Raw genomic sequence first — 26557 nt, 5'->3', positions numbered from 1 at the left:
GCGCGTTGGTTGTTTGTGCCGTATGAGAGCTCCGATTTCTCAAAACACTCGAATGCAAGCAATTGATGGAAGAATGATGTCTGAAGCCTAGCCTCGTTAAATTTAATTTATAAATGCTATTTTTTCAAACCATTTCAAACCACCATCAACCATCGAACTGTTCATACTATAGCACTAGTTCAATGGGAAAATTTAAAAAAGAATCTCTTTTGCTGTGCATAATATTGGTCCTAATCCAGTCGTTGCCACCTATCTTGGCAAATAACCCACCCATGATTGAAATATCGCATCAACTTCTGTGTCTAACGCATCTGACTTTTTCTCTAACTCATCAGCTTTTGTTTTGTGTTTATCTGGTCTTGTCTCTTAGTTTCAATATTGGTTCTATTCAAACAAGTTAATTAGGGTAACTGTACCAATAGTGGTGCACTTAGTAATGTAAATACCAATTAGGTGTTATTAATGAGTGTTAAGAACACAATATTCTACATATATGACTCAATTATGATCGAAACATGACTTTTCTTCTGGAAAACATCAATTTTCACCGTAAACCATACAAAATACACGAAAAAAAGCGTATTCTTCTTCCTAGTCGGTTGCTCCTATTATGGTGGTATGGTTCCTATAGTTGTGGTATCGTGTTCCTATAGTGGTGGTAGTACGACAAACTTGAATATATTTTCACTATTACTTATTTTTGAAGCATATTTCTAACAGAACGGTAAAATACTCCTTGACCAATGCGTTGTCATTGAAAAGACTGTATTGTTTTACCGAAATATGTCCAATTTTAATTCATAAAAACTGCTCTGAATATTACAGCTAAAACTATAGTATATGCTTTATAGCGTATCCTTCGCCCGCTTTCTTTTTTCTGTCCTCTGTTTCTTCTGCTGAGCCTTCTCTCCAGTTCCGCTTTGTTTAATTTGTAGAAACAGAATAAAATCACTAAATTTACCTGATTATATTGGTCAAAAACCGGAATAAAACTAAAATATACTTGTGAAAAAATCTATGGCTACTATAGGAACAACTCTGGTTTTTGTGCCTATAGTGGCACTATGGTAAAAACTATGAAAATATAATAAAATTATGCTAAAATGCACTAAGTTCGTGTAAATCAATTATATTGGAGTATGTAAGTAGCGAAATCATATAGTTTTGATGATTTTGCAGTGATTTATAGCCTTAGGGAAATCATGATATTCGTTATAGATTCTTAAGGAATGCAGCATGTTTTGAAAACCTGTTTTGAAAATATGAATTTTGGAGCTTCTATATTACGGAATGAGATGATTCACCTTTTGAACACTCCGCAGAAGATCAAAGAACATTTCATAGAAGAACAAATAACTCCATTGTTTATATATCGGCGTAGAGCTAGGATTTTATTCCACTAACACCACTATTGGTACTAGCTCCACTATGGGTGCACTTACCCTATGTAGAATTATAGAATAGAAATAATTTTAAAAAGCTGCCTGCAAAAAGGAAATGAAGCAACATTATTCTTAAATGAAATGTTTTGTACTGACCCACAAATATACGGCAGCAACAAGTAAAACAAACCAAACAACTGCTATGAAATTTAGTTTATATCCACGAATTCACTGCTTATGTAGGGATTTCTAAATTCTGAAACATGTACTCGGAAAATGCACTCGGGTAATAGGAAAAAATTCATGGGCACAAGTTTGTTTTAAAGTATAAATTAGGTTATGTTCTTTGTTGTTACAGTTTAATTATCTAGGAAAACCACAATTACCCTGTTTGTGTTCATGTTTTCGACAAGAGACTTGTGAGTAAGAGAAACGATGAGCTAGACACAGAAGCGGGTAAGGCTTGCTGCCTTAAAGACAACCTGCCTTCGAGCTATAGTTTAGTGGCAACGCCTGTGTCTAAGAATATGCGCCATCTATAAATATGTGAGAGAGATAAACAAATAAAATGAGGATCTGCAAAAAAGGTGTTGCACTTAATAAATTGCTTGAATTAAATCAAGTTGTAATTTCTGTTAGTTTGTAAAGTCTCTAAAGATTCATTTATTAAATAACCGAGTAATATTGAAATTGGCAAACAAACTCTGTTGTTGTGGAATAAGTAACGTGAAAATACAAAAAAAATTACCAAAATACAATTTAATTTATGAATAACTAGAAACTTGTTTATACGGTTCATATAAACGGAGAAGCTTAGACGATTGGATTTAAACATCATCACTATCAACATTTACCCTGGTAATTTTGAACACAGATTTGTGAAGGTTGATCTGGAAAATATTCTTCAACACGTTCAAGTTTGTTATGAAAAACAGAATGTCACATTTTAAAATTTTGAACTCAAGGTGATATAGAAGATTATCATCAAATTCAAAAATCAGGGTCATCAATCTATTGCCTTCAGACTGATATAACAACAGATTTTTTGGCGAACCGATTTCTTACACGTGGTGTAAATTCATCCAGAGACAGGATACAAACGAAGGCAATCTGCTCTGGTGACAATCAGCTTGTTTATTATTTCTACATAACGAAGAACAAAACGTGAAGATGGTACTCTTTCGGTATTTTTCTTCTAGCCCGTATGTACTTAGCTGTGTTGGAATAACACTATAGTTATTTTTTTGGTGACAGCATGCTACCTCGTTTCTTGCCTTATACATGGATGTTTTAACTGGTTAGTAACAACACGACAGGAAATACACTGTGTCCATGTCGCAGGCACGGAGGGTAAGATGCACGGATAAGAGGGACCATGGTGCACCAAACGGTGGTAGTTCTCCTCGAACCCAGCCGAAAAAAACCCTCTTTGGTACCATCACCCCGCGGAGACCCACAGTCGATAAGAAGAAAATGGTTCATTTGCGAAAAAAGAAACACACATTGATTAGAAACAAAGATTTCGCTGTCCTCTAACGTATGAGGGCCGTGTGCATAGTGGTGTAGTGGTGCAGCACAACCAGTTGTACCACTTTCAGTTCGCGAAACCAGTGTGTGTCTGTTCGTTTTGAAATGTTTTTTCACTATAGGACTCTATTATCATTACTATTTCGGTAACGCTATCATTATGGCGACAACCAGCAGCAACAGCAGCTTTACGTACAACAACACCATCACCAACGACAACATCCCGTACACCGCACGACGACCAGCGAGAAGTGGCGATTAAACACACCTCTCGATTCTAATGATCGCCAAAAGACGTGGCAAATCTATTCGAAGGTTTTACGTCTACGATGCACTAACACCGTCCGGACGCGCGAGAGCCAGCAAATGGCAAAGTGGTTTTATTTTCGCATATGGTTCCGCAAGTTGTAGATAGATTTGCGAGCAGAGCAAAAGCAGATACACGCGACGAAAAAATGCGCTGCGATAAAATGGATTAAATTTATGGCACATACACACACACGCGCTGCACCGTGATAAGTTTCGGTAGCCAATTACTTTGTTTCGCAGGTGGACTCGCAGGGTGTTTAAATAAAAATCAAGCAATGGTCAAAACATTCTCACTATGTTGCAAACAGCTTCAAGTGAAAAGCATGTTCCCCTTACCTAGTTTAGTGAGAAAAAGCCCTATTCAGAAAAAAATTTGATGTCGAGATGACAATTTTCACTATGCTATATATTACTTTCATACTTGTTAGTAAAAAAAATATTTGAACGAAATATGTAATTTCAGCGTCCTATAGTAAAGTTGAAATAAATAATCTCCTGCATGTTACAGTTTTTTTTCGTACGACAAACGGTTTTGACATCAACAGTGTGTTCGCCAAACAAGGCAACTGAAGCATGGAGGTATTTTTCCCATGTTTATACAAACGTTCAAACAATTAATTGTACAAAGCAGAGATATTCCAATTTTGCTTGCTCATGCGAAAGGTTTAGAAGACCATTTTTGTCAAAAACAACGAACTTACGGCGAAGTTTGGTGTAGGAACCAAACACTCAATGTTTTTCTAACAGTAAATAAGAAAACGTTTGATCCCCAGCAAGACATTACTGTTGTTCCATCAAAAGGAGAAAAATCTCATATCTGTTCTGTTGATATTAAATCGACTTCATAAAGACTGCATAATAAGTAAACCAAAAAATCTTTTCACTTACTTGAATATCCTGGTTTAAAAATCCGTAGGGTTATAATTCGCAAGGAAGTGATCCTGGAAAAAAAAAGAAAACGTGTTAAAATATCTTACAAACTCCAAGTGAAACGTAGGCACTAGCGATACAAAATGGTATTTAGTTTCTTCGCCATGATCCGTTATTCGTGGATCAATTGCAGCACAACGGGCCGAATCCCGACCACTGCCAGCAAAGGAAACCTTCAAACGGATGCCATAAATTTTTTAGCGATCGATATCGCCTCAAAATCCACCTCCCTTCCCGCCGTGCTTTCCTCCACGTGGTGTTGTCGTAAAAACACTGCCAGCAGCTTCTTCGGCCCGCACACCGTCGACGCCGTCGTCGTCGTCGTGTATTGGGGTTATAAATTTTAATTATTTACAATGCATTTGCTTGGCAGGCGCAGTAAGCCACGCCAAAGCGAGCCTGGGAGCAAGAGACAAATACAAAAAAAAAACAAGAAAAGAAAACTCGCTTCCCCCTCGCAGCATCGCAGGCCGTGTTTTTAAAAAGTGTGCGTGATGAGCACTAAACGGGATGAAGCGAGCACGCACCCAGGACCAGCGGGAAGGAGCGAGATGGTGCCCGAGAGCAGGAGGCAAGATTTCGGAAGAGAAAAACTCTCCATCAATGTAATATTATACCAAATATGAATACATTAAGTTTTACAGCCCAAAAACCGAACCGAACAGTCGAGCCAAGCGGGAAAGTATGCGGAAAAAACGAAGCGAAGCAACATAAAAGAATCGAACGGTTTACGAAACTACCCCCCGTATTGCACTACACCTTCCATTCGCCCCTTCCTCGCATCACTAAGGCTTTTTATCTCGAACCTCGCCAACAGAGGGAGAGTAAAATGTAAAAAGGATTCTTAAGGATCCCCCCCTCATTCGAAGAGCGGCGCTTGGCGAAGGCGGGCGAACGACGACGACGACGATGAGGCACAAATGGTACGCGATTTATTTCTTCGGTACTTTCTTGGCTTCGTTCCGAGCCCGTGTTCGGTTCGGGCGCGATCTGTTTTCCTTTTCTTTTTTTCCTAGCACACCAAGACAGGAGGATGCTGCTGTTTTACAGAGGGTTTTTTTTCAACTTCATCTTGCACTGTTTGTCGTTGCCCACTGTAAGCCTCCCAACGTCAATTACTACGTCGATCCAACGTAGAAGCCCACGCCGGGTTTCTCCACAACCACCCAACGCAACTAAATCCACCCTCCCCCCCCCCACCCCCCCCCCCCCCTCCACCCCATGACGGCGGTAGCGGAAAATGGGAAAGATTAAAAATTTACCCCCATAAAATTGCACACGCACATACGCCTACCGCGTCCCACCCAACCTGCTTCACATCCCCTTCCTTCCCCCTTGCGGACGAGGTGGGGAAAGGATGCGGATCGCCAAGGGAAACACATACACATACACACACAGTAACACATTGCAGTTTTTAGCTAAGCCACCGAACGATTTGAAGCACACCACGTGAAATCTAGGCGGCCATGATTGGGTAGGGAGCGAAACGGGGGGCGGTGGGTGGGTGGCTTAGTATACACAAGGCTTCCACTACACACAACTACATCGCGCGCCATAATGGTGTACATCGTGACGAGAGTGAACACTCGTCGAATCGCGAACGAATCCTGCCGAGCGGGGAGTGGGAGAGGCACTTGAGCCTTTTCTTATTCTGTTTTTCCTTGTATTTTTTTCCTACTTTTTAATGCTTCATCCCCCCCCCCCCCCCTCTCCTTCCACCTTGGGGTTCAACTTTACAGCGGCTCTATCTCTATCCCTCTAATCAATATCGTGTGCCTTTTTTCTCGTTATCGCTCGCGCGGGCAGCAGTTTCGCCTGCGCCTGCACGTTTTATGTTTTAGCGTTTATTTTTACGTGTTCTTGTTTTTTTTTCGTTCTCTTCTCTTGCTTTAGTTCTTCATAATTCCCCGGGATTGAGCACTACTGTGTTGCGGCTGCGACTCGGCTCAGATTAGGGTTCGCGTGACGGGTGATAAGAGATGAAACCCGCGGGGTATGGAATGGTATGGAAAGGTCGCGCGAGGAAAGAAGTTTGCCGGGGGAGGGGGCGGGCCCGAGGTAGAGATGAAGGAAATCATTTCCAAGATCGTTGTGAACGGATGAAAAAAACAACCAACCGAAGGCAGAAAAATCGTTAGATTTTAGTTATTTGCAATGTGTGTATGTGTTTGTGTCTATGAGACAGAGTGCTTTGGCGCGTTGGTGATGGGTGGGAGGGGGAGGGGGGAGGGAATTTTCTTCATTTATCTCCTGCCAATTCGTTTTCGAATTTTTCCCATAAAACACGCCGAGATGGGCAATAAGCGAAAATCCGAAGTCCACCCTCTACTAGCGCTGCACAAAGTGTTGGTGCGGAGAGAAAACGACGATGAAACACATGGAGAAGTTGAAATGGGAGGGGGAGGGGGAGTTTGGGTTGGAAAAGGCAAAGAGGATCTGATGACGAATGGGGACGATGATGTTGCTGCTAGTGGTGGTGGTGGTGAAGTTGGTGGTGGAAAACTCCAAGCTGCCTTTAGTGGTGCTAGTTTTCCTTCCTTCCTTCCACCCACACTTCACCCAAGGGGTGGTGGTTTTGGCGAAGTTTTCCCCGATGTTTAGAGTGTAGGATAACGGTAGCGGTAACGGAGGGGGGATGGCACGAAGGGACTGAACAGAGCTACTGGCGCGTTGCTAAGAAAAGTCTAAGGCATCTTCGATAGCGGGCAAGAAGCGACGATACGAGAAAAAAAAGGGAATAAACCTTACTGCGACGAGGATGATTTCGGAAGGAAGGAGAGACTAAGAAATTGTTACAACGGACTAATGCTTCGCTATCGTCTGTGTGCTCCCTTGGAACACCGAGAACGCTTCGAATCTTGTGTTTTTTTCTCCTTCTTCTTTTGTTCGGTATCATTTTCTCTCTCGTTCTGTTCGGCTCAGAGCCGCCAGCGAAGCGACTAGTTTTATATTTATTTTTCGTTCATTTCTGTAATTTTTCGCCTGTAGTATTGGTAGGCAGTTAGAGTGTCGAGCGGAGCAACCAGTTTTATGATTGTTCCTGTCGTCGTCGTCGTCGTTGTGGGCATTGGCGCCTTTGTAGTTGTCTCGTTACAGTAGTGTACGCGTTATCGATTGAGAAACACATGAAAATAATACACGACGGTTACGGCATGGATGTAGGTTCCTTGCTAAATACTATGAACTAATCAAATATGCATTACAAAAATTTCAATAACAGGTTTGTATTCTTTTAGCACATGTGTCAGAAGTTCAAATTTATTGCAAAGGAAAATAGAAAACAGAATCTAGTGTAATAAGCATTCTGTATGCCTTTCCAATAAATTTGAGCTTCATAAAACACGTTAAAGATAAGATTAAAAAATTGATAACAAAATTTATTTTTCTTGTGCTTCTTTGAAGATTTGATAAATTTAGCTAAATTTCAGGGTTGATAAAGCATCTTGGTTGGTTGATAAAGTATTGCACAAAACGTTCATTATTCCTTGTTTTTGTAAATGAAAATATTAAATATTTTTTTTAAAATAATTTAATTTCAAATGGACACACATCGTGATATGAAAACGACTAAAACTTGCAGTTTTTAAATCCGATACGAAGATTCTCCTGCTCTTTTTGTACAATAAACAATTTAATTAAATTAGTTTTCAACTAAACACTTCCGCAGAGCTTACAGTTTACAACCTAGCGGAAGCATTTGCAAATAATTCGTGTCTTATTAAGACTAATTTACTAGGATTTGTCATTTATTTCTTTCTCGATATCATTCAAATTGTAACTAAAATAAATAAATCCTCACTCCATCAATTAATTGCCCTAGATTTTTTAAATAAAAATATCCCAAGTAACATTTTAAGTTTTATCATGGTTGTAACGATGTTGTTCATGCTCATCATGAAGTCTCATCTTAAGAGTAAAATATCTTAAAGGCTGTGATAAAACCTTCATAAACCCGTTTTAAGTGTAAGAGGGCCCACTCTACAGAACGTTGTCAAAACCAGCCCTTAAAACCTTTTCTAGACCAAAAATCACTGATTGGTTTTAAGAGAAGGTTTTAAGAAGGACTTAACAGCGTATTTACAGACTCTTCAAGTTTACTAAGATTTTAGACTTAATGAGCGGTTTTATAGCTATCCTCAAAAGGTTTTAAGGATGTTAAAATTATTAAACCTATTTTGCCTGCTGAGAAACCTCTATAGAACCAATTGGACTTGGTACACCTATGTTAAAACATTGATAAAACTTGTTAAAGTTTATTAGGTCTTGGAAATGTTACTTGGGATGTCACGAATTAAGTTCTACTCTGCCACACGCCTGCACAAAACTCAATACATTAGTGTTTTAGTTTCAGGCGTTACATCTTCTATTTACTTGCCTTCTCTTAACATTTCTCCTTTTTTGCTCCAAAATGTCTTAGAGCAGCACTAAGGAATGAGTGTCCTGCCAGGAGCGCTAGCGCACCGAAGATATAAAGTACAAATAATCATAAAAAAAAACCTACTGCAGTGCCGAAAATATAAAGTAACATCCCGAACGGCCTCTGCTTCGGCGTCGTGAATATAAAGTGTAATTGTAAAACGATGGATTTTACGACCAACCGCCTTTCCTCCACTAGCAGCTTTTCAACGCAGCCTCCCGCCACCACCCCCAAGCCACCAAAAAGGGGCCCCTGCCTAAAATAGCGCAATGCTTCTTCTTCCCCCTTCCAAAACCCCATTTTTAGTGCCCCTCGCCATCGCGCACGTCTCCACCACTATCATCATAAAGCATTTTCCCGTGCGCAATATAATACAAAGTAATTTTGTCAAAAACATAGCGTACGTAAAATGTAAAAAAAAAAATGGAAACCCGATCTCGCGCCAGGAGCTGCAAACCCCACCTCCAAACCACTCGCTCGCCGCGAGTTCCCTTCCTCCACTACAGAAAAAAAAGATATAAAATAAAAATAAATAAAAACTTCAATCTAACCCAGCACCCACGCCCACACCACCCTCCGCTTTCAAACACACACAATCCCGGACACTAATACAGATGCACATCCGGCCAGCATCCCTTCGGCGGTAGGCACACAAACGAAGACATTCATTCGACGAGCATTTCGCGCCTTCTTCTATCGGGCGGGACACAAAAGGACGAAACGAACCGAAAAACATAAAAAAAAATAAAAAGCGAACTAAAACCGGGCTGAAGTAGCAACCCCGTCCCTCCCCCACCGCCGAGGGCGGCAATTCCGAAAGGAAGTAAAAATTCTACAACACCATTATCGTGAGCAAAAATACATAGTGGAAAGACTGGGAGAGGAGGAAGCCAACAACAGTAAAAAAATAAAAACGCACACCGAAGTAAAACAAAACCACCCATACCGACGAGCAGGACGACGACGCCGACGTGGGCGTTGGTGAAGAGCGGGCCTAACTAGCGCAAAAATCCCATTCCGCGAGGCTATTTTCCGAAACCCACCAACCCACCCCCCGGCCACCACCCATGGTGCGCTGTCGGAAAGCGGAAAATGGTATCGGTTGAGCAAGGCCGCCGCAGCATCGTCCGCGAACCATTCCACACAATCGTTCGGATTTTGAAGGATTCTAAAGAAGGAAACAGTTCAAAACCCCGTCCGCTCGACCGCCCACCCACCCTTCAAGCTCGCGACCATCAATCAACGGTGTGTTACTTCGGTACAACACCAACGGTGCACGCGACGGAAAATCTGCCGGCTGTTTTCCCCGTTGTATTCTAATGTTTTTTCCTTCTTCACTTTGCTCCTTTGTTTTGTCTCCCTTTGATTCGCTCACGCGTTTTCCCGCTCGCTGCGAGCAGATTTTCCCAGCGGCTGCCCGAACGCGATGGCAACACAAACAAAACTTAAAACGAACGAGACGGAAGCGAGTAGTAATCGTGACCGTTGGGAAAATTGAATGAAAGAGAAGCATCAAAGTGAGAGAGTAAACCTATAATAAAGTGGCGAAGGTGCGAAAGGAGAGAACGCGGTAAGGAGGCGGAAAACTAAACAGGAACTATTCAAGAAGCAGAGGACATTCAGGGAATGGTAGATAAAAACAACGAGCTACTGCATTGTTAGGAGGAAAAATGGAAAAACATCCTTTTTCAAGCATATCTAAACTAACGGATGGTGTGAAAATGGAAAAATTGAATCACACCAGCGCAACGTTTCCATATCCAAAGATAAACGATGTTGAAAAGGAATGAAAGTGGATTGTCAAGTAAATCTAACTTAAAAAATAAATGCAACCTTTGAAATGGAACATAATCAACCGAAATAGATGTAAAACTATCACATTTCTTCCATCCAGCGCATAGTTATATTTGTTTTCTTGTAAAACTCACAGTGACCTTTACGCTACCGATCTGTACTTATTTTATTTATTCTCACTAAGCCCTTGACCCGCTCCCAGACAGGAATGGGGGACACGACGGAGGCAGGCGCAGAGCGGCGACGCTCTCAGGTTACGGATTTTTCCCGACAGTTTGTCTTGGCCACGCGAACTTTCAGGACGGTTTAAAATGCGGAGGGAATCCGACGGAACGGATCAAAAACACGGAGAGATGGAAATTTTAAAGGAAAGCTTGCTCTCTTCGTCTCCCACCAGACGAAACGAGAGCCGCGAGATCCAAGATGGGGAAATAGCACGAAGTGAAACTGAAAGCCATTGCCGAAGCGTCGCCGAAGATTTTCGTCTACAGACGGTGCGAGGAAAATTTTCTCCTGCGATCCGCGTAGTTTTCCGCGGGCACCAGCAGCGGTACCTACCGTACCAGCAAACATTATGAACTCCTTTATTGCATCGTTAGGAGATGATTCGGAAAGTATCTAAGAGAATCCTCGGTGAACTCATTCGGGCTTGTTGGCGCGGTGCTCTTTTCTTATTTCAGCCTAAGCTTGCTCAGAGTGTAGCATATGAGGATTAAAAAAAGAAGCATTCTTCATCGTAAAAATGAAAACCGAAGCTTGGAGTAAAATAAAAAAGAAAAGAGAAACGCCATGCGCCCACTTAAAATGTACATAGAAGGGCCTTTGGAATTAGGAGAGCGCACTTAAACAACTACTAGCCTGTAAAGAAATGGGATGCAACTCCATCATTTCCGATTGGCAGATAAAAAAAAAAAAAAAAATTCTTCCTGCTTGAGGGGAAAATATTAAAATGTAAAACGAAGGAACAAACTGCTCGACTAGGCAAGTGTTTGGTTCTAAATAAGGAAAATAACGTAACGCCTTTCTTGCGTGATGGATCAGTAGATGAATATTAAGCCTATCTTCATTAAGAGCGTTTAATTTTATAACTCTTAACTATGACTTTTGGAGAGTATATTTCAAAGATGTATTAAAAAGTCTACCATATCATATAAAATGATTTTAAAATTGAATTGATTGAATTGAAATTGATTTAAAATAATTATGCCTTCACAATTTTCTTTATGAAATGATTTTACCGAAATTCAATTTTACTTCACACAAAACCACAAGAATGTATATAGGTATAAATAATATAAGGTATAAATAATCACAATCATTTGATAAAAGTATGTTTAGGATTTATTTCTTGGCATAGTGACTGTTAAAATGATATCTACTGCCCTAATCAAACAACAAAAAACAAACATCATCATCTGTGCGTTTTACAACCATTAATGAATTTATTTACCATCGTTTCCAATAATACTTATATTTGTTTTCCCAATTCAAGATCTTTTATCCTATTAGAAGTTTTTTAGCTTGAGTATCGACAATTTTGTGAAATTTCAACCAAGTAACATGCCATAAGAGATTTCTTGAAACAATACAGAAACTAAAACCAAATAATAAATAAAACGATAAAACGTTAGAAATTTCATTGTATTAGGAAAAACCATATTAAAATAACTTCAAATTCAAATAATGGTGGGTAAACAAAATCGATTTTTGTAGAACATACAAAAATTATGCAGCTTGGATGTAAAATTAGAAGACTTCGAACATTCACTCCTTAACCATCCGAAAATAGCTTCTTCAATGTAAACATCGGCCTTCGGCCGGTGGTCGGGAGGTGAAAATGAAGCACGTTTTCCGTGGTTGCAAATTTCGCCAGAAGCAACACGTCGTCGTCTATCGACCTTCACACCACCCTCCTTCTCTCACCCCCTCTGCGGAAAGGACATTCGGATGCCTGTCTGACGCCTGGTCTGAGGTTAACCCACCGCAAGAGCCCAAAACAAGAAGCCCCTGCTGCGAAAATGGACGGTACGCCGAAACCGACAACAACAAGTAGTCCTTCGACCTTGCCGCCCTCTCCTCTCTCACACATCCCACCCCGCAAACACACTCTCCTCAGTTTCCCCACATCGTCTTCCCTTACGCGGTACACGGTTCCTTGGCGGGCAAAAAAGGGCAGAGCAGGTCAAGCGGTGAAAGATGGACGGACAATTTCCGGTAATCCTCGGCGACACCACAACTTGGCGGATGTGGCGGCAGCGACGGCGGATGGATGAACAGAGGGTAAGAGTGACAGTGAAAGGACTTTCGTGCGTAAATTTGAGTGTCCGCGTGTGGTTGAAAGAAAATCACCCGAGGTGGAGGCGAGGCCTACAAGGGAAGGTATTTGTAGCCGTGAAGTAAAATTATCCGAAACCCTTGGACTTTTTCTGTAGAAAAACAAAGTTCATGCGGTGAATCGGTCAACGGCGCTTTATCCTTAAAATGAATTGAATAAACGGAAAAACCAAAACACAACAAGCGAAACCACAATTCGGTCAGCGCAACGGGGTTAGAGCTTTGGAAATTTTATTATTTTTATTAACTTTCCAAAATAAGGTATTTATTTGGAGCGTTGATTGTCAGATGTTTTAACAAATTAATTTATCAAACAATTCTATGCAGAACTTAAGATTAATTTTCATCTATTCCCATTAGTTTCCTTTAAAGGTGAAAATGTAATATTATTTTCTTTCGTGCATATTTGCTTTGTTTTTACAAACATAAAATTAAATATTCAAAGAAACACTTAAAAAAGATTTAAACTTGTACTTTTTCTTCTTTTCCTAATATGAACAATCTAGCAAAACATGATTAAACCCCTTTAATGCCTCCGTTAGGCAACAAAAGTCCCTTGATAAATCGGTCGGTGCAAACTTTACCTGGTTTCAGACCCAAGATCAATAAAAAAAAAAAAAACCGAGTCATAATTATCATGAAGAAGATCCTGCAAAACGAAAAAAAGTCTATAGCTGAACGGGAACGATCATCTCATCGCACATTCATCCGCTCGAGAACAGACATATGCATGTGACGCCGTCACACATGTGTGCAAACAACGCCACTGCAGTATAACGGTAATGTGGCGGCGGCAAATAAGTAGGTCAAGAAACCGTCCAGACACCGCCCTTGTGTCCAACCCGAGCGAAGGAAGAATAATAAACCGGCAAGGCAAAAAGGAAAACAACCACTCCCAACGGGTGAGCATTCGTCCCCAAATACCGTTCGACCAACGGCGGGACGAAAACCCCACACTCCCATTGCATGGCTGAGAAATCGGCGACATCGTGACGTTAGAGGGGATCGGGGGACTGACGACCCGGCTGTCGTTGGGTGTCGGTCCGTAAGGATGCTGTGTGTATGTGTGTTTGTGTGGCATCAGGTTACCAAGAAGAAGGGTTTGCGCCTTTCCACCTTGCACCCGTCCGTCATCATGTGCTCCTCGGCCGGGATCTCCCGACCCGATCGTCGCAAGGAACCCAACAAAAAGCAAGCGAAGGCTTAACACACAACACTCGCACCGACACGCGTCAATTCACAGAAGGGACACACGGAAACCCTTTTCTTTTCCCGCCACTCTGACGTGTTTTCCCCTTTCGCTTCTTTCACCGATCACAAACACACTGTGTGTTGGGGAGGGGGGTTGACCTTTTTCTTCTTCTCCACGCTCAACATTTTAAACCTCCAAGATGTCGAAAAAGGATCGAACCAAAGGGATTGCACTAGAAAACGTCAAAGTCTGCCAACGATTGTTGCTTCAAGACGGACATATCTCTTTTAACCCGCAACGCCCAACGGTTGATGAAGGTCCTAGCTTATCATGGGCCATTCCTTTTCTATCTTTTTTTCAATGCTTCTTTGCTCCACCGGTTTTCGTTCCAAAGTTTGATAGAAGAATATCTTTGAAATAGCCGTTCGTGGGGCAGAAACGCAGATTTTTTTTTTTAGTTAAAACTGTTTGTACAGATTGATTCGAAATGGCTTACCATTGCGGAATTTGATGGTTTTTAGAACACCGCAGGCACATTGGATTTGCTTTGAGCAATAATTTCAAACAAATATGTGAGACGAAATTTCCTGCTATACTGCAATTAACTGCTCATCATTTTGTTTTCTGCCTCTTTTATAGAAAAACTTATTATTTTATAGAAAAACTTAATTTTATAAGCTAAATACAATAAAGTCAATATCAGAAAACGAAACGATTTTTATTAATTGGTTAACATTTGATGAAAAATTTAACATATGAGGATATTGAACAAAACGTTAAACTTTGCAAGGAAATATTAGCATACAAAAAGATTTGTTATGTAAAAGTTAATTGAACAACTTTCTATTACTTTTTAATGAGGACTTACATTCGTCCTAACTACGATGAGTGTTAAACAAACTAAGCACTTTTTTGTCAATTTTTAATTGCTTTAATTTTTTTTTTTTGCTTTAATTGGAATGTGAAAATCTCCCATTTATACGGTCAAAGGGCGAATGACCTTATAAAAAGAATATAATACTTCTCTCATCAACAGTAAGATTTCGATTTGAAGAATAGTACTACGAATGCGGCTTAAGTAAGCTTACATGCGAATGAAACTACATTGTACAATAACCACTACATCATGGAAAGTGATTCAACGTAAAAGTTCAATTTCGAATGATACAAAGTATATCCATGCGATTTAACTATTGAGCATGAAACCCCCTTTTTTATTTGTTTAAAGGAAAAATCAACTAACATGAAAACAAAATTATAAAAAAAAGTCGAGTGTCGTCCATTCAATTTGGAGTAATCGTATTAACAAAAGATTGTTACCGCAGCTTCACATCGAGCTAATTAGAAAGGAACGATGGATCGTCAGAATGTGATGGAAACTCGTTTCTCCCAAAGGGTATGTACTTAGGCAATTACATTGTGTATGTAAGACACATCCGTGCATCCTCTTCCATCTTTCGGGAACGATTTCAATGTACGGCACCACATATTGCCATCTTTTGCGCGTACTTTGACACATTATGAAATATGATTATTTCGTTTCGATTTTTTACTACCAGCTCTGCGTTTTCCATTTTCACACACCCGCCTTCCAAATACCACCGCCGTTCCTTTCACCTGATGTACGCTTCTTCTCAAGCTTCGTCACTCGGAGACTTGCGACTCGCGATGGATTTCTTCCTACGCATATTCCACTCTCCGTTCATCAAGATCTTTTCGTTTAATAGTCCTCCTTACACATCGTCTTGGGCCTTCTGCAGCTTTTCAGCCAGCAGCATTCTCATATCAGCAGTGCAGCTTTTGATTTTATTTTTTAACGATGCTTTTGCGCCTCTTTTCCGATGAACGGTTTTACTTCATTTTTTATGCCTCAAACTTTTACGATCTAGCAACCCGGGCAAAGAGTTGCACAGGCGGGTCGGCAGGATGCTGGGCAGGAAGCCATGAGCCCAAAGTAGGCGGCGAAACGCGAACACCTACCCCACCACCCCCACACACCAATATTCCGCGGGCCGGGATGAAAATAATCGTAAAAAAGCAACTTAAACTTCGCGCACGCACACACCAATTGTACACGCACATAAAGGCGCGCCTGAAGAGAGACATAAAAAGTTATCCATTTTTCGACTACTACCACTACTACCACCACTACTTCTATTTCTTCTATACTACCACTAATACTACTAAAATCGTTAGGATGGATGGCTTTGGGGGTGGGATGAGTTTCTGTGTGTTGTTGTTTTTCGTTCTGTTTAAGGCCTTAGGATTCGGTGGAGTTTACATTAACTTGTGCCTCTCGCTCGAGCATCCGCGCTCTAAAATACTCTTTTCATACCCACCACATGCTCCCTTCCCGCCCTACGCTCCCCCAGTACGATGACACTTCGTCTTCCTTCTAATAAAAACCTATGTATAGTTCGCGGCGCTCGCGAAAACAAACCGTTTCAACAAAACAGCCTCCAATCATCCTTCAACTAAACTTAAATCCCCACCCGTTCCAGACCATCTCGCAGCATTACTCCCAGGCCCCCGTTTCCATGGCTTTTCCGCGGATGTTTTCATCCCACGGTGTGTTTACTACCAGCCCGTTTCCGTTCCCTCCTTGAACGGCCCATACTACTTTCTTTCTATTTTAACATTCTTCACTGGCCGTCCTTTTCCGTTCGCCTTCTCCCAGTGAAATGTAGAAAAAGAAGCGAAAAAATCCTTTCCCAGCGAAGGCGAACGAGAACTTTCCAGTAAACAGGGCACTCGGAGGAAACCGCCTCGGTTCGGTTCGAGCCTTTTTCTCGCGTTATTTTTATTCCCTTCGTCGTCCTTCTTTCGCATGCAGCTCCTTACCCTTGAACATTTCCTTTTTTATATTTTTAAGTTTTTCAAGGAGCTGTGGGGTGTGGGTGGTGGGAAGAATCGAATGTAGCAGTTTCCACGAGGAGAGCGTGTGGCAGCGATTCTCAACATTGTGTCTTTTCTGGCGGATTTTTTATAAAACAAAATAAAATGCCGGCAAACAGTAAAGCATGTGAAAGTAAAAATATACATATAATTTCATGGAAGTGCGATTTCTAATAAATCACAAAAGTAATACTTTGTTTCCCCTCGATAATTAATTTGACTTGTCTATTAATTCTAATTGTTTTACTTAAATACAATGAAGGCTTAAGTTTAAATAAGAACTCAAGAACCTTGATTTTCTTGTCACGGTTTTCGAAGTCGAAACATTCTAGAAATAAATAATATGTCGAAAATAAATCTAATAACTTAAGAATGTACGAAATATTAAACCGTCCATCAAAACTGGAGATCGTTAATGTTATTCCATTCGGTTTGATTTCATTTTCCCGCTATAATTTAGGGGTTAGATAAGTTTTAAGTCCAGAAGAAATTCTCCACACTATGGACTAAGAAGTCCAACAATTTTAATCTCACACATGCTGGAGCAAGTTTTCACATAAAGTGTTGAGAATCCCTGGTAACCAACGGATGCTGGGAAGGAGTTGGGTTTGGTTTGGTTCGGTGGGTTTTGCAAAGGCACCCTTTTTACATTATTAATGAGCAGGTATAGAAAGCATAAAACACCGAGAAGAACAACGATAAAAGAGGTCATGAACAAAGGCTGTAATATTCGTACTAAACATCCTATCTGTAGGACATATAAAAAAAAAATTACCGTAGAAAAATTAGGGGTTCTTCTCATTCCAAGAAATTTACGCTAATCAGATGCACGCATGTTCCAAGTGGTAAGCACATACCACCTGTCCGTTCCCCTTCCTATGTCCTTCTAATGTACTTAATGTCGTAAAAAATCTATTCCAATTAAATCCCCCGAAAAAAACATTGTCTCACGGGCTTTGCACATAACATCCTTACCGCATACACCCATCGTACAACGACAAGAGCAAGGCACCCGATTTTCACTTTTTTAGCGAAGCGCAGCATTTTTAACTCCCACCACCCAAAAAATCCCACCCACACATCTAGTTACGAGCCAACCGCCCCATTTCCATCCTGCATCATTTTTCTAGTCCTCGCCATTAGGATATAATATTGCCATCAAATCGCGTACCCAGCATCCACTTCCCCGCTCCCCCGACCGACTCTCCACTACTGCTGTAACGACGTCAGTAGTATTAGTAGTGGGAAACAGGCGCTCCCTACCCTCGCCCTCGGTAGGCGGGGGGAAAGGATCTCGCGAAAATCGCGAAACCATCCCGGGAGCTGCGAGAGAACGCGAAAGAGATGCACGAAGGGTAGCCGAAACGTGTGCCTCTGTGAGTGTGTTTGACGAGGGAAAGTTTAGAGAAAATAAAAATGAGCGCGCGAAAAAACAACCGCATCCTTTGGGAGGGAAAAAAACAAACACTAGAAAGAGCTAGGACGAACACTGACGAACTAACTGGAAAGTAAGGCAGGGAATTAGACAAAGAAGGAAAAAGTAGGAAAAGAGAGAAAGAATTTGCACAAGCAGGACAGCGAACCCGGTGGGTTAGAGTCAGTGATGTACCAAATGGAGTTTCTCCTGCTTAAAAAAGGTATTGCCTTAATGAAACTTAATGTTACTAACTAACTAAAATAAACTCAATAGTCATTGCATAAACTATTTTAAAAAGAATAGACATGGGTAAAGTTTTGAAAGCACAAGACCAGCCTGCGGTTGCAGAGCCACATGCAGGGTAAATATACAAACTAAATTGGCTTTTTGGATACAACTATCTGTCAAACGCTATACGAAATAGAAAAGCGATGGAAACATAGCATTTGAAAGTCAATTGTTTGAATATAAAATTACACAAGATTGGGGAATCTATGTTCAGACACTTTAATAATAAAGTAACACGTTTGGTAATAACTGAAATAAAAGTTTGACTTTATTTTTTCTAAAACTAACAAAAAGTACTTGCAACATAATTAACCATCTTCTAGCGTTTAAATATCAGTACTTGATAAGGTTGTAATCTTTTAATCAATAAAAAGAAATGAAAATTAAGTATGACACATATTTTTGCCGTTTCTTCTTCTTCCTTCTTGGTTAAGCGACCGTCTAGGGTCATACAGCCTTAAAAGGATTACTAGACTTGTTTTCCCTTAGTGTAAATGGATAGTCGATCCATTTATACAGGGAAAAAAGAGTATTGTTTTCGAAAACAAAATTAATCAACACTAAACATCCTTATGGACCAAATCGATTCGAAATAAACGCAATCGATTCTAAATAGTAACAAGATAAGACGGTGATACGGTGTACGGGATACACCACTGGTTAGAGCAGACTGTTATTAACTAACTCCCAACTGCCTCTCCGAACCCTAATGCCGCTCTCTAATGCATCGAAGCGGGGCTCCCAGCTGGTGAGGATGAAGGGAAAAATCGCGACCACCCCGAACGGCGCCGCACGCTGGCGACGAGCGAAACGGAGGGGTCGCGCCTCATTCCACCCATTTTTATTTTATTTTTATTTTTTAAACTTCTTCTCCCTCCCCGCACAACGGATGTTCACAAAAATTGAAACACAAGGCACTGGGGACCGCGGGCATCACCGGATGAGGGTGCGGGAAGGAGGAGTTTTTAGTAGTGTGCAATGTAGACCCCGTCGGAGAGAAAGAGAAAATGAACGGAGGGGGGGGGGGGGGGGAGGTAGGGACAATTTTGGTTGGATACGCGGAATTTTTAAAATACATAGTAAAAAACTGGAAGGACGAAGGACCGAGGCTCGTTTTAGAAGCAAAGGGTGGGGGTGGGAGCATCGGAGTGTTAGTACAAGGTTTCGGGCGAGGGTATGTTGGCTGGGAGAACGCGAGTGCGCGGGCCTCGCGGGAGAGCACGTTTTATTACATTACTTGGGGTAATGTTTGAGTGCTCTCCGGCTCATGTCAATAGACCTGTTATGGCAGTTTTCCTTACATTTTTCGCGCTTTTTTTTCTCCCCCTCCCTTCCCAACTACCGCCGGTGTATTTTCAACCCCCTTCCGACCCACCGGCCCTGCGCTTGTGTACCCTGCTTGGAGCTTGCGCCTGTGACCGATTTTGCGTTTTTCCCGAGGATGTGTTTTTTTTTTTGATGATTTTATTTTGGCATCATTATTTCAGTTTACGATTTTGGAAACCGCTTTAAGGGCAAAAGAGAAACACGGACAAATTGGAGGACGAAAGGTACGCAATGTTCAGGATGGAAAGAGAGACCGTGTGTGTGTATGTGTATGTCTGTGTGTCTGTTTCAATGTGTGCGGAAAACAGAGTGAGAAGGACAATTCGCGATAAGAGGATCGCCATCGTCGTCGTTTTTTATCTGCTCCTCCGCACCTGCCCCTTCCCACCCGGTGGGAGAAAGGGGTGGTAAGGCGGAATCGTTCACTCGTCCTTTTTTACATAAGCATTAGGAGGGTTGTTTGCGCCCAACGCGGCTATGCGGCGATATGGGTGTTGGCGATGCGCGTTCGCGGATGTTTGAGGAAGCAAATAAAAAAATACGGTAAGGGTAGTTCGTAATGTAGTTTAGAATTATAGAGAGCAAAATAATGAGAGAAACAAAATGAAGAGAAAAAAAAACAGGCTGAGAAGACACGCTCACCCAGGTCGTCCACCACCACCCCAAAAACCCAGCATCGACGACAACCCAGGGGTGTACGTTGATGGAATGGGGTAAATAAGGCTGAAAGAGCGGGCGGGTTTGTGGCTAGGTAGGCCAGCGGAGGCACACAAACGCGCACTACACACCAATGGCGATATGGGTAGAGCGCCGCGACGGCACACACTGTATTAGTGAGGTGGCAGTTAAAAAATGGAAATAGGATAACACAAAAATTCCAACAATTCCTACGATTAGTGGCGAGAGGAATGGTCCGAACCACGTGACGTGGTGGATGCAAAAGGGTAGGAGTAGAAATATATCTGCAATGGTATGAAGAGTAAAGAAAAAACGACAGCAGGGATGGGAAAATGGCACTACACTCGTGCACGAAAGGAAATGGCATTATATTTGAACTACATTCAAGATGTGTCTGTTACGAGCCTTTCCAACCGCTTCTTGTCCTCGCGTGACGACGACTTTGGTTGGAAAAATGTTGCCTTACACCCTAGAGCACTCTCAACTCTTGTACAGTGCCTCTCAAGGATCAGCAAAATAACGTAAGTCGTAAATACATTTGAAATCTTAAACTACTTCTAAAATGTGCGACTGAAAGCTTACAAAAGCTTAGTTATTATGAGGTTATGTAACAAACCACTTTATTGTGGTTCTGTGAAACTTCTTCTTCTCGTTTTGGCGCCTTCAGTCACACCAAACCATTAAGAGTACTACTGTGCTTTTTCCCTTTTTATGTAAGAAGATAGACAAGTCGTCAGAAGTAAAGGTACAAGACTTCCGCAAATGACGACTAGAATATGTGAATACTTCATATGACATCTAACAACTAAAATCTTCTCGACCTAGACTTCAGACATAAAAGAATTCATTGTAAGCTATAAATAAAGCCAAGGTTTTTTTTATAAATCCAAAATGTTTATTTTATAAAGTCAAAATGCATCCAAAGCCCCTTGAACTTCGAAGATAAGTAATTAAATCTACATCTGTAAACAGCAAAACACACTAATCTTCAAAATGATAATTCGCTTATGAAGTTCAAAAATATTGTTTCGGTGTGTATCGACTCGGTATCGAAGTTCAACGATGCTTTGATGGGTTAAACAGTGCTCCATTTAGATGTAACAATTCTTTTTGAAGTTTCCGTGGACGCTCGACATGTTTAAGTATAGTTTATCCACATAAATACCCTGTGAATTGATCTTGCCGGCACATTCACCGACTCAACAGACTTTTTTACACTTACTCCGGTGCGAAATAAAATTACGGTGCACGACCGACTGTACTGTTGTTTCGACATTCTCGCGATTTATACTTTTTGGTTATTTCTTTTCGGTTATTTTTTTATCGCAATAACTTTTCCAGTGCTGCCAGATTAGTCTTAATATTGTAACGCAAACATAAGTATTTGAGCAGAATAAATTTAGTAAATTTACGGAAATAATTCATCAAGCACCCTGTAGAATAGACAAATAAGTTTGATTAATGACAAATCGCATGTATTGGACATGAGTCTTTGAGTAGTTATTGGGAATACTGTGGTTTATCAATTACAGCATTAAAAATTCCTACCTTGCTGTGTAAATATTTAGTCATCTCCAAATTAATGAAAAGCCCATTCATAAATAGTTGATATCCACAATACAAAACCCGATGTGCCGATGGTATACCCCAATCCTGGAACAGTACCATTTTGTGCTTTATCAAATATTTACTTTGAAAAACTATATGGTTGAGAATCTCTGCCTTCGAACGGTTGGAGCTCCAACGGTTCCATCATTGCTCCACCCTGCATCGTTCCCGGCCAGAATTGATGCTGTAATATGTTGAATTATTACATCGGCAGTAGGCACTTCCTATACATAGGCACGGGTCGGTCGAAGGCATTTCGGGCGAAATGAAAAATGTAAGAAGAAAGAGAGATTTGGCTGCGATAGTCTTGGTTAGTTGCGAATCTTCCTTCGGAGCGGGGCTCGCAATCCTAAAAATATTAAATCTCAATTTTTATTTCCTCGTTCTAACGACATTCTTTCCCGATCCTTCTAAGATAAACGCTGCAGGAAAGCTTTTAAACAACATCTATTTTTTTCCTTCGCCATCTTCTTTATTGCGGGAAATGTTGAACTAAAACATAAAAATCGGCCTCAATCTACCATCTTTTCCTCTAGCAGCGTTTTTCCGTCGAAGGAAAACAGTAGAGCATGCACCTCCATCTTTATCTCGAAGCTAGTACATACGAAACCCCGGATCCCCGGAGGGACGCTTTGGGAATGATGGAACAATTTTTGGGGATTAGCCAGCATGCTCCATCCTTGACAATTTCCTTTTTTTTTATTACAACGTCCAACGATAGGAGGTTTTCCCGGGTACGAAATAGAAACAGTTTTCTGCCATCCATTTCGTTTTATTCTATGCATGTTTGGTTTTATTTTACACTGCAGCCAACAGCAGCTGCCAACACTGCTAAAGCAAACCACGGGTTCGGCCGACGGGATGACCTAGTGTGTGTAAAATGTAGTAGTTATGTTTAAATTATGTCCAATGCAAAAAAAAACCAAACCCCCCTCGGGAAGCCTATTATTGCCAAATTTGTCGCGTCGAAAGAAATGGTCGATAACATGTTGTAACTAGAATGTTAGAACCACTGTGTCGAAATGGTGTAAAATTATGCTTATCGAGCTGATTGTATAAGATATGTTTTATCATGCGCAGGTGAGAGTTCATTTAGAAATTTAAGAATACTAATGCTTTTGTATAATATACGTTATTTACCATTATTTTACTCATATCAATCTCATTTTATTTACGTTATGTCTGTACACTGTAATGAAAATCAAGCAAAAAACTAATATCTTGTTTTGAATAACAACTGACCTTTTCTCTGTTAGTAACTTTTTCTAATAATTCGTATTGTTAAACCTAATCCATGTGATTATATGACCTAATAAAACTATTTTAATTAATTAAAATAAGTTTAACAAACTGTGCCAATTTTAACGATCATAAAGTAACCTAAATTGTATAATAAAAACTGTGTATAGATGACCAAATTCTAGTGCTTTCTGAGTTTTCAATCATGATTTTGTATAAAACAGCCCCAATAAGTTTGGAGCGATCGTATTTAGAAAGGAATTCAATATGTTTTTGTGTCCGTTAAAACATTTCACTTCAACTGCTGTTTGGTTTTATTAAATGTTTTTTTTTCAAAGCTTTGCTTGTGTTTTCTGCATAAATAGAAATGCAGACCAATTATGAACCAATTTTTCTGTCACTATTAAGATTGTTTACGCATCGTTGCAAAACACTAGGTGCCTTTCATTTTTGGGTAAAAAAATAAATAAATAAATAAATAAATAATTTTTTTCTAAAACAACATTTCCTTCGTTGTAAATAAGTTTATCGACACGTTTGTTTTTATTTGTTTGTATTAGGAATTAGATTTTCAGCAATCTGTGTCAGAATCATACTTCTTGACATTTTCCCAAATTTTTTTCCTCTTGGGGAAGAAAAAAAACCTTCGCTGTCGATCAAGGTAGCTCAATTCGAATGAACTTCTTTTATTTTCACCCCAAAAGTAGGACAGACCAATAACCTTGAAACACTTTCTCCGGAAGACAAATTTGGTCGGAAAAAACAGCGAAACCAAACCCAACGTTCAACCCCATTCGGTGCTCTTCGACCCGGGTAATGGTGGTCACAAGCATGGCTTATCATCATCCTTCTCGGAGTGTTGTCAGTCTGTGCGGTGGCTTCGAAGGATACCGTGCAAGGAAATGTCGAAAAAAAAGCGAAACACAACAAGGGAGCGCACGCCAGCAGCCCGTTCCAATTACATGCGGCGACGATGGGGGCGCCCGCGACGGCAACCGAAGAAGGATCTCCCTGGAGAATGCGACCACCGCACATTCACACATACAAAAACACACAAGACTACCACCGCCGACGCCAAAGGATGCGACTGCGCCCTGCCTCAACCGCCGTCCATCCTCGGGCTTCCTCCTGGAAGTATCGAAGGAAGAAAATTGCCATCTTTCGCCCACCCTAACAATGAGTTCGCCTTTTGCCACCGATCCACAGAGTGTGGCTTGCTTCACGGGACGCTTCCGAGCGAGGAACGGGCAGGCAGCGCAACGGTCCGTTAAGAAAACGGTCAGACGACGACAGATGCGCAACAGATAGATTCCGTCAGGTTGCTGATACGCCTGGGCTCGAGGGCGACGTTCTCTTTCCATGTTCCGATTCGTCTCCCCCGTACGCGACACCACCTGATTTGCCGACGATTATGAGAAGTCGGCCCTGGGCACGACGGGGAGCACGGGGAGGAACGCGGCACCATGGGGTGAATTTTTTTTCACTCGTTTTCCACACCTTCACCGGGTTGGCCGCGTCTTCTTATCACCACCAGCGCACATACATATAAACACAACAGCAGCAGCTGGCGGCAATCGGAGGAACAGCAAAAAACGGAAAATGGATGGAAAATACAGAGAACGGAACGGTGGGGGAGCCTTTGACTGTGGGTGGGAAAAATCTTGACCTCGACTCGTCGCGCGACTCGGCGGTCGATGAAATTTGGGATTTTCCTTGCGACTCGCTTCAACACTTATGCTTTAAGGATTCGTTTCACCCAGGAAAAAAAAGGTCAGGCTCAAGCTTTGGTGTGTTTGCATGACAAGTGGAAAAATGTGGAACTTTCGCAGTCTTGGGAAGCGAAACCAAATCGATGAAGGTGAATCCTTTAACAAAAATCGAACAGAAGCAAGATTACTTCTATCAAATCCAAATTAGGTAGAAAAAGTTATTGCGATCAGTTATCAACTAGTTATAGAATCACGCTTGTCAATCACTGGTTTTTATTTCATACTTTTCGTTTTAGTATTTTCCTTTTTTATATTCATACTACGAAAAGAACAAATACTAAAACAATTGCACTCGTGGTTGCAGCGCTTATGCATAATGTAATAAAGGGTACACAATAATTGTATCGCTTTAAAAAATTGAAACCCTGCTTTATTTGTTAACGTGCTTGGAAAAAAATGTTCAATTATAAAAGTAAAATAACAAGCACCGAGTCAACATTTACAGAATAAAATATGTTTGTGATGAATGAAGTATAAGTTTTTAAGGCAATGCTATCATAGTTTTAGCTATATTTTTGATAGTATTAACGAAACAATAACTTTATATTTCACATTTTATTTCGCAAACGATGTAAGAAGCCTTCACTTTTTCAATGTCTATTTAACAGTTAAATAGGTCAGGTATGTAACAAGTTTGTCTAATTAACTTGTTAGTTAAATTAATTAATATTAATTTATTAACATGAACCAACGGGTTATGAAAAATACCCTGATCATTGTCCTCAAATAAGAGTTATTGTTTAGAGAACCGATATGATTGACAACTAGATACAGGAAAACGATATCAATCGAATTAAACATACATATCATGCAGGAAAACCATAAATATGAGTTTCTATGAAGGTCATTGACAAATTCTTGCTAACACAGAACAGTCAGCTGTTTTTCAAACTGATGCAAGAATAAAAGTTACCGTGGTACCGAAGTGCAGACCCCAATGTTCATGTTTTTCTTTCATTCGATATTCTGCTTCCATTCAAGGTGTACAATAATTCTTGTTCAAAGCTTCTGATTTTCGTCAAAGAGTATCAACTTATTGCTTTAATCATAAAAATTTTTTAATAGAACAATAAGAACATTTCTTTTCTACTACTTTTATTATACAATACCGTAACCCACTGGCGCGGCCAGGAGGTTGAAAGCACGTTGTGCGCAGCATCCACGCCACCGGTGTCCGGGAAATCGACGGAAATGTAAAATGCCCCCCCGGCCATTTTGTGTATTTTCGGGAGTTAACGATGGGTCTGCCAAAATGGTTTCGGCCATATTTTTGTCGCACCTGATGATGGCAGCAGTGCGAGCAGCAGCGCCCTCTGCGAGCTGGACGCATCCATAAATAAATGATGCTACACATAATCGATAATATTTATTAAATACGGCCCATCCTCGCCCTCCACATCCTTCTTCCACCCCTGCCCGTGCGCTTTGTCAGTTTCCGTTTGCCAAAAAGTG

General features: G+C 40.8%; 1 long non-coding RNA gene across 1 annotated transcript in view; it reads right to left on the bottom strand.

Annotated features, from left to right (window-relative positions):
- The window catches only part of LOC131258605 (uncharacterized), an 84593-nt gene that overhangs the window by 24509 nt on the left and 33527 nt on the right, over positions 1-26557 (bottom strand). The window contains exon 2 of the long non-coding RNA XR_009178097.1: positions 4107-4159. This is a non-coding gene — a long non-coding RNA (uncharacterized LOC131258605). The remainder of the gene's footprint in view (positions 1-4106; positions 4160-26557) is intronic.

Source organism: Anopheles coustani, chromosome 3 (assembly GCF_943734705.1).
Source record: "Anopheles coustani chromosome 3, idAnoCousDA_361_x.2, whole genome shotgun sequence".
In the NCBI taxonomy this organism is placed as follows: Eukaryota; Metazoa; Arthropoda; class Insecta; order Diptera; family Culicidae; genus Anopheles; species Anopheles coustani.
This window is presented reverse-complemented; position numbering and strand designations above follow the sequence as displayed.